The sequence below is a fragment of the Anolis sagrei genome, chromosome 2 (assembly GCF_037176765.1).
Source record: "Anolis sagrei isolate rAnoSag1 chromosome 2, rAnoSag1.mat, whole genome shotgun sequence".
In the NCBI taxonomy this organism is placed as follows: domain Eukaryota; kingdom Metazoa; phylum Chordata; class Lepidosauria; order Squamata; family Dactyloidae; genus Anolis; species Anolis sagrei.
Genome location: NC_090022.1, coordinates 173,184,368 through 173,196,197, shown reverse-complemented (window position 1 = coordinate 173,196,197; position 11,830 = coordinate 173,184,368). Strand labels below are relative to the sequence as shown.

The 11,830-nt window shown below is 37.4% G+C and overlaps 1 protein-coding gene across 4 annotated transcripts in view; it reads left to right on the top strand.

The window, feature by feature from the left end:
* Positions 1 to 11,830, top strand: part of WNK3 (WNK lysine deficient protein kinase 3) — a 132,600-nt gene continuing 120,770 nt past the window's right edge. For 3 of the 4 annotated variants that reach the window (XM_067464155.1, XM_060763287.2, XM_067464153.1), the window contains exon 1: positions 1 to 387. The gene's annotated coding sequence lies outside the window, so the exon portion shown is untranslated. Of the gene's footprint in view, positions 388 to 1,851; positions 1,940 to 11,830 lie in introns of those variants that run through there. The other variant, XM_067464154.1, reaches the window with a different exon arrangement.

Sequence of the window (11,830 nt, the reverse complement as noted above, 5' to 3'; positions counted from 1 at the left end):
TATACCCCAATGTAGTTCGCTTCATTGAGACTTTGCTGGCATGTCAAGCTGTGCAAGGGCTGTCTTTGCTTGCATCTCCTCCTGCTGCTTCTCTGCGCCTGTGTCTGTGAGTGTGTGGGGAGGAGGGGGCGGGGCGGGGGTTTCCTCAGAATAGTACAGCCCAGACAGAAGGTGGAAAGGAGAGGATTGCTCTTCACCTGCTTAATAGGCAAGGCTCACTATTACCCGGAAGTTCTTCCTTGTGAGGAGGTGGGGGTCTTTCCTCCCTTGATGCAGTGAGCATCCCCCACCTCTTCTTTGCCGCTTCCATGAGGTTTGTTTGAACGGAATCCACAGAAATGAAGAGATGCAGCCCCCCTGGCGCTAACTCCAGCCATGTAATACTGGGTAAGCAGCTGTGGTAAAAGGAAGGGGTCTCCCCTCCCCTACCTTAAAGGATGGGTGGGTAATACCACGAGAGTGCAAGAGGAGGAGGGAGGTCTGGGCGGCTTTTGTGCATGTGACTACAGTATGTCTGGATGAATCGTGGTCCTGAACACTGTTAGAGTGGTGGTGATTGGGGTGAAAAATGGATTCAGCTGGGGGGTTTATATTGTAATACAATGTGTCATTACTTGGAAATTAATTTATTTTGAACAGGATTAAATTCCCAGAAAAAATGTGTGGCCAATATCAATAAGATTTTCTTTAAGAAGATTGGGTTGGGGGGGTTGAACAAAAATTCTCTAGCATTTCATCTGTGAGCCATGTTTGGTTTTGGAGACAGGTGTGTGTGTGTAAATACGGGGAGGGGAGTCAGGGTGGATGGAATTTCTTTGTAGGTTGAATCATGTGCTTAAACACAATGAGACAAGGAGAAAATATGGAATTGTTATTTATATGGATATTTTATGTAGAAGGAGAGAGAGTGTGTATGTATGCTTGTACGTGTATGTAAAAAGCAACTCTCTCTGTGTGTGTATATGTAAAAAGCTGTGTATAGAATTCCAATGAACTGGATTGGAAAAGAAAAAGGAGCTTCCTTTGCCATACATTATTTGTGTCTTTACAAATGTCCCATTCACCATCTTTTGTTTGTATTATTTTCCTTTTGTTAGTGATTTCTGTAACTGTTAGCATCTACCCTGCTGTGACGTGGTATCAACCTTATTCTGCAGAATGTTTTTTCTTTTTCTTTTCTTTTTTTAAAAAAAACCTTTGTGTGTGCTGTATAGTTCCTCCACCCCTAGGAATTTTACAGATGGATTCATCAGGGCTTTCACCTCAGAGAAGGAAGAGTAATATAGAGAATATGTATTTCTAAAGAACTATAAACCTACCATACTTCTCTGGGAGCAAATGCTGTATTAGAAACAGTGGGATTTACTTCTGAGTAAACATCACTGCATTTGTGTTTCTAAATTATTTAGCTGTGTCGATGAAATAATGTGAGAGCTCATTCCTATCTGGGAGAATCTCGCCATAGGTAATCACCAAAATGGAATGACATTCTCTTAGTTTACTTAGTGTTTAAAAAATATCATTGTTGTTTAGAATAATTAATCATAGTGATATGTATTTACTTTTTGATTTATATCATGCCTTTATGTGGTGTTTTGATATCCAAGTTGTGCTTGAAATTAAAATAATATAATATACTGTATAAGTAGGTTAGTAGATTATCAGTATTCATTTTACATAGAAGGATGTCAATCAGAAAAAGAAGTAATAGTATTTTTAAAGCATTGCTTGATATTGTAAAGAGAGGTACTTAAATGCATCCTACAATTCAGTTCCTCCTTTACATTCCTGTTGTATATCCTTCAACTCATTCCCAACTTGTGGTGACTGAAAACACGCCTACTATGGGGGTTTCTTGGCAAGATTTGTTCATTGCCCTCCTCCAAGGCTGAGAGTATGTTACGTGCCCAAGGAATGAAATCAGGATTTGGAAGCTCAGGTAGGTCACGAAAAAAGTGAAATCTACCATGACTTATAATTTTGGCTATTTGGCATACATATAGATATAGATATATCTCAGAAAAGTGAACCTGTACTTTAAAATTTGAGTATATTCTTGCAGCTTCAGTAGCATAAAAGAAACTGGTCAACTTGAATTCCCCAATAGAGGTGGAAGTTGAATCCCCTGGAATAAAATGAAACAATTTGTTTCTTAACAATTTAAATGTAACAAGGAAAAATTAATGCTTCATCATCCTTGTTAGTATGTTGTCATAATGTGAGGTTCTCATTTCATGGTGTTCTCTCTCCGTGTTGTAAAATGTTGCGATTGATTTTATATTAGTCATGAGAATGAGCTTCATTCCCTTTGGCTATGAGTAACTTATATGAGTGAATGTAAATACGAGAAAATCACAGTGCAACCTCTTCAGAATAAAGCCTGAAAATAGAAGCAATATTATTTTTTAAGGCTGCTACTGGAATGTTTAGTTCAGATGAAGTATTGGAGATTTCCAATATCTCTCTTATAAAATGTTAGTCAGCTGTTGTGTGTGTGTGTTTACCCACTGGGAATGTAGCATGTGGTTTTGACTTGTAGTTGAACCCGAGTGCTTCCCTTGGACAAAGGCCAGGATTCCTTACAAAAGACTGAATCTCTTACTGAGTGATTTTAAACATCGGGGACTATTCCATTATTTGATGGAATTAATACTAATTATATTTAATCTGGAATTTTATTAACCTTATCAATTTGTTTTGTAATGACTTTCTTTAGAAAGCATGGGTAAGAAATTAAATTTTCCATAGAAAATTGAGGCAACTGTGAGGTCAAGGAACAGATATACCAGATTTCTATTTGCAGCCCTATAAGGCTGTAGCTTGGATTTTGTTTGGAGAATTGCTCCATATCTTAAACGTTGAGGAAAAGCTGTAATTCAGATGGAAAATTTTCAAAATAAAATGAAAGCATGAACGGTTCTGGACCTGTCCTTGAAAGTAAGACACATGGTTTAATTCTTGTGTCCATTGTCAGGTAATTGCATGTATCTTTTTTTAAAAATTTTGCTTAAACATTGCACCCAGAAAGTCCACCCTAACAATAATAGTGTCTATTTTTCCTGTTAATACGCCTGCTTCCTAAGCAAATAGGAATGATCTATAGACCCAGTTTGGCTTATCTGCTCTCTCCATAAGCCTTGAAGGAAGCAGGAAAGCAGTTCTAGGGTGCCTGCCTCAGGTTGTAGCTCTTAATTAACATGAACAATCCTTACAGTTTTTGTTTTGAATAAAGTATCTTTGGTTGGCTAGGAAAGTAAGATAGTTTTAAGTCTTAGGCTAAAGCAGGGGTCCTCAAACTAAGGCCCGTGGGCCGAATACGGCCCTCCAAGGTCATTTACCTGGCCCTCGCTCAGGGTCAACCTAAGTCTGAAATGACTTGAAAGCACACAACAACAACAACAACAACAACAACAATCCTACCTAATCAGTCAAAAGTAGGCCCACACTTCCCATTGAAATACTATTAAGTTTATATTTGCTAAAATTGTTCTTCATGTTAATCATTGTATTGTTTTAAGTGTTTTGTTTTTGCACTACAAATAAGATAAGAATAAGGAATTCATTCATGCTTTTTTCAAATGATAATCCGGCCCTCCAACAGTTTGAGGGACTGTGGTCTGGCCCTCTGTTTAAAAAGTCTGAGGACCCCTGGGCTAAAGTATTGGAATACACAAGCATAGACAGTGGCAGCATGATCAGGGCAGAAAGAAAAAGATCATGATTGCTAGATCATCATTTAAGCTAGCCTCCCAAAGCACGTAGCCTCTGAGAATATTTGGAAGATTGAAGATATTGGAAAAGTAGTTCATGTGGAGCTGTCAACTTTCTGCTCCCAATAACAATTTTGTCCCTTCACTCATTGATTCTGTGCAAACCTAGAGAAATTGGCTCACAAAACCATCTGCTTAAAAGAGTATAATAACACACAAAGTCCATGTATTTTTTATTATTAGTTGTCCTACTATTCTTCATCAAAGGCAATATTCCCCATATTTAGGTTGGAACTTGGGTTAGGTGAGAGTGTCTGATTGAAAGTCAACCTAGTGAGTTCATAGCTGAGGTAAGATTTGGATTGGAGACTTCCTGGCTTATAGTTGACATCCTTTGCTCCTACGCTACAGCAGCTTTCATTCATGTTGAACTGTTTATTTAAAACGCAGGAAGACAGCTTAGGCTCCAATTACTTCTCAACTTAGCCAATACTTAGAGGTGCAGTAGAAACTAGACAAAAAATATTGAACTTCTGTATCTGTAGCTTGTAATTATTAACCTGTGGGAAATATCCAAACTTTAAGACAGCATTTTAAAAAGTTATAGATCTGCTAATTCCTAATCAAGAACAATATTTTATGATACTTGTAAAACTGCGACAGCTTCTGACTCTAAACACCAGCTAGAAAAAAAATGAGCACCAACAATGGGATATGGTATTAATTATTTAGATGGCAACAACTGATTGCTGGTACTTCACAAGGGATCTATGTGCATTTTGGTGGGAGACATTCTTGTCTTGTTTTCCCCATGTTCCTCTGTGAATAATGCATAGCTCAGAAGATTTATTTCTTTGAATTGCAAATCCCAGAATCCCTCTGGCTTTGTTGGTGAAGTCTGTGGGCAGAAGTTAGTTTTCCAAGCCCTGTCACAACACATTGTTTTCTTGATCAATCAAGCATTCTGAGTTTTACCTCTTATTTTAAGTTTGTCTGTACTAGATGGTGTAATGATTCATAATGATCATGGTGACACTGGAATAGTTTTGACTGTAGTATACTCCATATAGGATCAAGGAATTGGTAAAGTCCACTACTCCATATTTTTCTTAGAATCACTTTATCTATGACTTATAGGGCTAATTAAAATAATTTTTTGGTAAAAACTTACCATGGTTATTGGACTGTCTGATGGGTGGAGGTGGAGAGTGTTCTTCTATGACTCAGAATGTCTTATATTATAAGTGCTTGCTAAGCCTATATAAAAACAAAAACAAAACCTTCAAAAGAAGTTGTGACTGCTTCCCACTGGGTTTGGCAGCCCCTGATGATCTGATCTCTTTGTTGCAATCTTCCCTCTGGTATGTTGTGTTTATGCCAAGAATAACTAGAGAGCATTCTCAAGAATATATATGAAAATTATTCATTTTGTATTGATCTGACACTTTTGAGGTTTTGAAGATACTGATGGTAAAGAGGGGATGTCAGGACGGAGAAGAGGTATATCGGGAGGAGGGGCAGACTCTCTGGCCATCAGAAATCCTACTTAGTGTTTCAGAAATAATGCAGTGAAGTTTAATCCAAACCATGTGTTCATTCACACAGCCCAATACATTCTGACTTAGGTTTAAGAAGAAAGATTATAGGTTAAAATAGCCATCTCTTGAAACAGTATTATTTTGAACATCTGTATTAGGTACTAGTTACCTTAAAGGCACCAGATCCTGTCTGATCTTGGGAGCCAACTAGGGTCAGCCTAGTCTGTACTTAGATGAGAGACTGGGAATGAATACCAGGTGCTGTAGATTGTATTTCAGAGGAAGGAACTAGTGAGACAACCTGAGTATTACTTGGCTAGGAAAATCTATGAAATTCATGCGATTGCCTTAAACTAATAGTTGAGGATCTGAATTAGGATGACTCTTGATGATATTCTAAGTCAAGAAAATCTAGAATTTTCTTGGCAATATTTATTTAAATGAGGCTTTCCATTGCCTTTCTCTTAGGGTGAGAATGTGTGAGTTGCTCAAGGTTATACAGTGGGTTACTATGGCTGAGAAGTAGTTTAAACTATGATCTCTTAGAGTCCTGCTCTAGCACCAGACAGATTACTATGTTACACTGGCCTTTGTTCACTGTAGCCAACATTCATTGTAAGAGCTATTGAGGTTTGAGTGGTGGACCAGAAGTTCAATGATCTAGAATTCAAATAGCTGATTAGGCATGGTTGAATTTGGGCAACTTGCACTCTCTGGGATTCAATAAATCTTGCCAAGGAATCCCATGATAGGTTCCTGTTGAGGTTGCTATAAATTGAAGCTGACTTGAAGACACAGAACAACAAGAACAATAGATTCAGTGGCTAGTCTCACTAGAACAGAATAATTAAAATAATATACCAGTAGTCCCCCCCCCCCCCAATAGTTTAGCGTTCAAGAGATGATTCAATCTGTTCAACTCAAGATGGGACTAGTCATTTGATTTAGGCCTCTATTGTTCATCTGTAGAATAGAAATGGGAATTCTGCCTCTCTCCAGATATTATTGAACTGCAATTTGCAACAATACTAGCCAGCATAGCCGATGCTGGTTAAGGGTGAGATTTGTAGTTCAGCAGCATTTGGGAGGCTGCAAAGTTCCCAACCTTGCTGTTCAACCATCTAAAGTTGAAAGAGGAGACAAGGACCATCCAGTCGAAGTTTCTATGATTGCAGGATTCAGTATAATTTAAGTCTATCTTAACATATTCCAGTATTTCTGTCTGTTAAAATCTCAATGAAAAATGACAACACATTTAAAAAATGCCTCCCCTGCCACAGCCCAACAGTTCTTATAATGATGAAGGGCTTTCTGATGTCCTGTCCAAATGATTTTGCTGCAACTCATGCCCATTGCTGCTTGTGCTGCCTGCACGCAGAATAACCTTGCTCACTTCTGCAGTTTTTCATCCATGTCATTGTCATTTTTCTTAAAATATGGTGAACCAATTTCAAGACAACACAATTTAGTTTAAGATGTAAGCAGTGCAGAATAAGGTCCATACTTCTGCTTCATACTGCCTCCTTACAGTCTCTTGTTCAAAGCCTTTAACACCAAACAGTTATCTTAATAGGTGAGTTTTGCAACTTACATATTTCAGGCATGCTTTAGTTTGGGAACCATTATTATTATTGGATCATTCTCAGCTGTATTTTTCATACTTCCTGTCATTTTATCTTCAGATATTCCTATGCTTTGGATTGTAACAGTTGAATTGCATTGTATTTCTTGAAAGCCCAATACACCACATAGTGTTTTTACATAGTTTCTTTTATTTTGTCTATTAATTTTAATCTGGCAGGTATTGTTTCATTATCTGGGCAGAGGCCACTATGGGGTGCTAGAGGGAGAAGGATAGTCCATTTTAGAGGGGGGGGGGTTGTTTGAAGGAGTAATAACATTTCCCCCTGTTATTCCCCCCACCCATGTCCATAGTGTAAACAACCATAGTTTGTGATACGGGAAGTGAAGAGGGGGAATAACCAGCAAAAGCCGGGGAAATTATTTTCCTCCTTCAACTCTTCCCCTCATAAAATGGACTATCCTTCTCTCTCTAGCATCCCCTAGTGGCTTTTGCCCAGATAATGGGCAGTACACTAGAGTTTCTGAGATTTTGATCATGAAAAACAATAACAAAATTTTAAGTCGGTAATTCCACATGTCTTTGATTACTTTTTTTCATTTTTTACTTTTTGAAATAAAACCGCGAGCAAACAGAAGCAAAGATTCAGAAGTAAAATGTAATAATATTTTAAAGCTAGAGATCGCATGTATAAGCTGGGTCTCTTTCTTTCTTTTATAGTTAAATAGTTATCATGGGAACGTCCCAGGCTCAGCTGGCTTTTGGCCTCAGGGGGTGAACTGTTGGTTGTATGTCGTACATTTGCACCTGTTAGCATATGCTTTTAGTGTCATTTTTGCAAACGACCTTGGCAGGAGAGTTGCACCTGTGGATTCACATTTCTCTTGTATCATTTTGATGGCACTCTGGGATCGCTTTTAATAATATTTCTAGTTACAGACTGGGTAAGTTGTTAAGATTATTTCTCCTAACATTTCAGTTGGGAATTTATTTCAGTGTTTTGAAATAAAAGGTATAGATATGCTAGCTAGGTGTTGCTAGAATTTCCATCTCACTGTCTTATTGGTTAGAAAATGCTTCTCTATGTTAAATCTAACCTTCAGATTGTGCAGATTTTTGGCCAAGATTGCCACAGAACTTGAGAGATTTGATTAAAAGTTTTTGAATCAACATGTTTCATGCTGCCAGGGAAAAAACGTAGAGGTAGTATCCAATCAGATAGCCATATCAATATGTTTCAACATAAAATGTACAAAGAAATCCAGTAGCACTGCTGAAACTAACTGATTTATTTTAGCATAATCTTCGTAGATAGACGTAAGCACGGAAGTGGAAGAAGAGTGTAAAGTGTAGTGGAAATACAAAATATATTGATGTGATGTAAATCTTGACAATGATTGTGAAGAGTAACTAACAGTACAGAAGGAGGACCAGTCAAAGTATTACAGAATTCAAGAACAATTCTTCATATTCGAGAAAGCAAGTTTTTTGTGTGCAAAATCCAGATTGATTCCTCTAAACAGGGTTTAATTATTTCTATTTTAATAGTCTTTATTATGATTTTTCTTGGGATACAGGTGGGTTGAGAAGCCTGTAATTTGTTAAGCTTAAATAAAAATAGGCCTGTTTAATCAATGAAACTCTTGTAAATGTTAACTTATTGTGTTTCCATTGATTCATTGAGTTTGTTGTAGTAGAGATTAACAATCATACTGACCCCCATGGGATATTACTAGATTGTTACGCCCAACATGCCTGGTGTGTGGTGAAGAATGCTGGAATTTGTTATTAAGCAACATCAAGAGGGCTGCATTATTCCTAGTTTGGCCTTTCTGCTCCCATTAAAATTAGTGTGTTGTTCTGTAATTTTTAAAAAATGTAGATGTTCCACACTTTTATTAAATGATCAGGAATGTGATATTTGAGTTCTTCTAAATTTTCTGGTGAACACCGTTCAGCTTGAGTGACTTGTACATTTTGATTTTTCAAATTCTAAAAATATTATCTTTCATCAGCTGCATTTAACATATGTATTGAAATAATGTATTGTTATCATCATCATCATCTGTCCCGATTTCCTCTTTATAGGAGATTAAAATAAATCACCTTTTCATCCTTTCTGATACCTGAATAGGGTATAGTAAACTTGTCTATAAGTAAACAATACAAATATGGGGATAACACAGTAGTTAATCCCCTTCGTTTAATAATCACTAAAGTACAGATACATAACTGTCCCTTCCTTTCTTTCATAAAGACAGATAGAAATAATTAATGTTGCTTCTCTACAGTTTTCCTCTTTACCTTCAGTAGTTCTTTTTATCTCTTGTCATCTGATCATTTTAAACTTCTGATGTGTTGGGATTCATTTGTGTTTTTTCTTTGCATTTATTGTTAACTTGTTTTGCCAGGATGTGCGCTCTCTTATACTAATTTCCCTTATTTGGGTAAAATGTGTACATTTCAAAAGGGAACCCACTTGCCTTTTATGGCTTCCTTGTATTCGATATGTAATCTTGTTGGTATTCTCTTGGTGTTATTTGTCATCTTTTTCATTTCTGACATATCTTTTGTCTGAGGTTCTGTAATTCTGGTCTAAATTATTAGATGTATGGGGACTGGAAAGGGAGAGCAGCATAAACTGTAATCTGTTGTGTGGCGGCCTTCTCCTACTGCAGTTGCATTGTCTGGATCTTGCCATATCCCACAACTGTGGATAAGATCGGAGACAATTGCTGCTACTGCCCCTGCTAGTGTGGAAACATCAATCCAACTGGGACTAAATGGAGGCCTCATCCTCTCTGTGACTCTGACACAGCTCACCTCCTACCTAAGTTTCAGCAGCTGAACAGCATTGCTGAGATGAAGAGGTTAAAGTCTCCTTCACCACCCTAGGGTGTATGTGCAGATGCATGTGTGTAGCCATTTGTGTGTATGTGTACATGCAATATCCCAACATCCTATGGGAGCTCTGGTGCAGTCCTTGAGGCTGATAATGAGTCCCCCTAGGGGTGAGAAAAGTGGTATATAAATGCTGCAAATAAATAAATAAATAATGTTATAATAATAATGTAATAATCTTTGATGGCCAAAAGCAAGGAGGAGCTGATGAGCCTTCTAATCAAGGTGAACGAAGAAAGCGCAAAAGCTGGGTTGCGGTTAAACATAAAAAAACCCAAGATTATGGCAACAAGAATGATTGACAACTGGGAAATAGAGGGAGAAAATGTGGAGGCCATGACAGACTTTGTATTTCTAGGTGCAAAGATTACTGCGGACACAGACTGCAGCCAGGAAATCAGGAGACACTTACTTCTTGGTAGGAGAGCAATGACCAATCTTGATAAAATAGTAAAGAGTAGAGACATCACACTGGCAACAAAGATCCGCATAGTTAAAGCAATGGTCTTCTCCATAGTCACCTACGGATATGAGAGCTGGACCATAGGGAAGTCTGAGTGAAGGAATATAGATGCTTTTGAACTGTGGTGTTGGAGGAAAGTTCTGAGAGTGCCTTGGACTGCGAAAAGATCCAACCAATCCATACTTCAAGAAATAAAGCCTGATTGCCCATTGGAGGGAAGAATAGTAGAGGCCAAGATGCACTGTGGCCACATCATGAGAAGAAAGGAAAGCTTAGAGAAGACAATGATGCTGGGGAAAATGTAAGGAAAAAGGAAGAGTGGCCAACCAAGGGCAAGATGGATGGATGGTATCCTTGAAGTTACTGGATTGGCCTTGAAGGAGCTAGAGGTGGTGACGACCGACAGGGAGCTCTGGCGTGGACTGGTCCATGAAGTCACGAAGAGTTGGAAATGACTGAACGAATGAACAACAACAACAAATAATAATGTTGTATACAACTGATCTAAATCTACATTATTTTGGAAATATAGAGTAAAACCATCTGCAATTATAATTTTTCATAGTTATAAATTATAACTATCACATAAAACATCAATTTCTCAGCAGTTTTCTAATTAGCAAATTGTTGCCTCCATTTCCCTCCCCCCCCCCAAAATGGCGGTACAATCATTTGTCCGCAATAAATATATGTGCATGTAGGTATGGATGTGTCTGTTTTTGCTTTCTTATATATTGTAATTTTCTGAGTGTGATTTTAAAAATATTTCTCTATATTTTATTCCTTTTATTGGCTTTTTCTTTCCATTGCTACATGATTAACTTCTGTTGGGTCTGCATTTTGAGGACATGGAACATTACAACATATTCACAAAGGATGCCTTTTATATTAGGAAATGAGCTTAGAAATAACGAGATTTCTGAAAAAACTTGATTTCTCCTTTTATGAGATTGAGTGTGGATATATATAAACCTGATATCTGAGTATAACCCTTTAAACTGTTGTTTCTCAGTGAAGGTTTTGCATGCAATAATGCTCTGTAAAGTTACTCAAATATTTATTCATCTTCATTGGTGTATGTTTCTTAGCCGGTGAAAAACACACTCAGAATCGGCCATTCTTCAAGGAAACATTTTACTAGTTTACTAGTTACTGTCTTAAAAAGATGTTGAGGAACCGTGCAGGTTAGCTTCTTATGGATGATGCTGTGATAATAGCTTCCTAGGAACTTTCTCTTCTACAATATGCATTCTGCTTAGCTGTTGAATGGAACGGTTTCCTCATGGTCATCTCAAGTTGCTGATGTGCAGTCTGATAAAGTTCCATTCTTTCTGTTCTTTCCCTTGTTCTTTTAAAAGATTAATATCTTGAATGTGTTTTTTCCCCTTGAAAGATTGAATACTTGATAAAAGAGCATAGAGTTGATTGGATTATTTCCAAAACAAAATAATATAGACTTTCAAAAATCATTTAAGTACAGTACAAGGAGAATTGGAAGATATATTTTTTTTATCATACATGGGTTTGGAGTAGATATACCCATGTGGCAAAACAGCACTCTCCATATCTGTAAATAAACTTGCTGTAGGATTGTAAGTCTTGGAAGCGATTTGAATGGAGTCCATTAACTCATCCA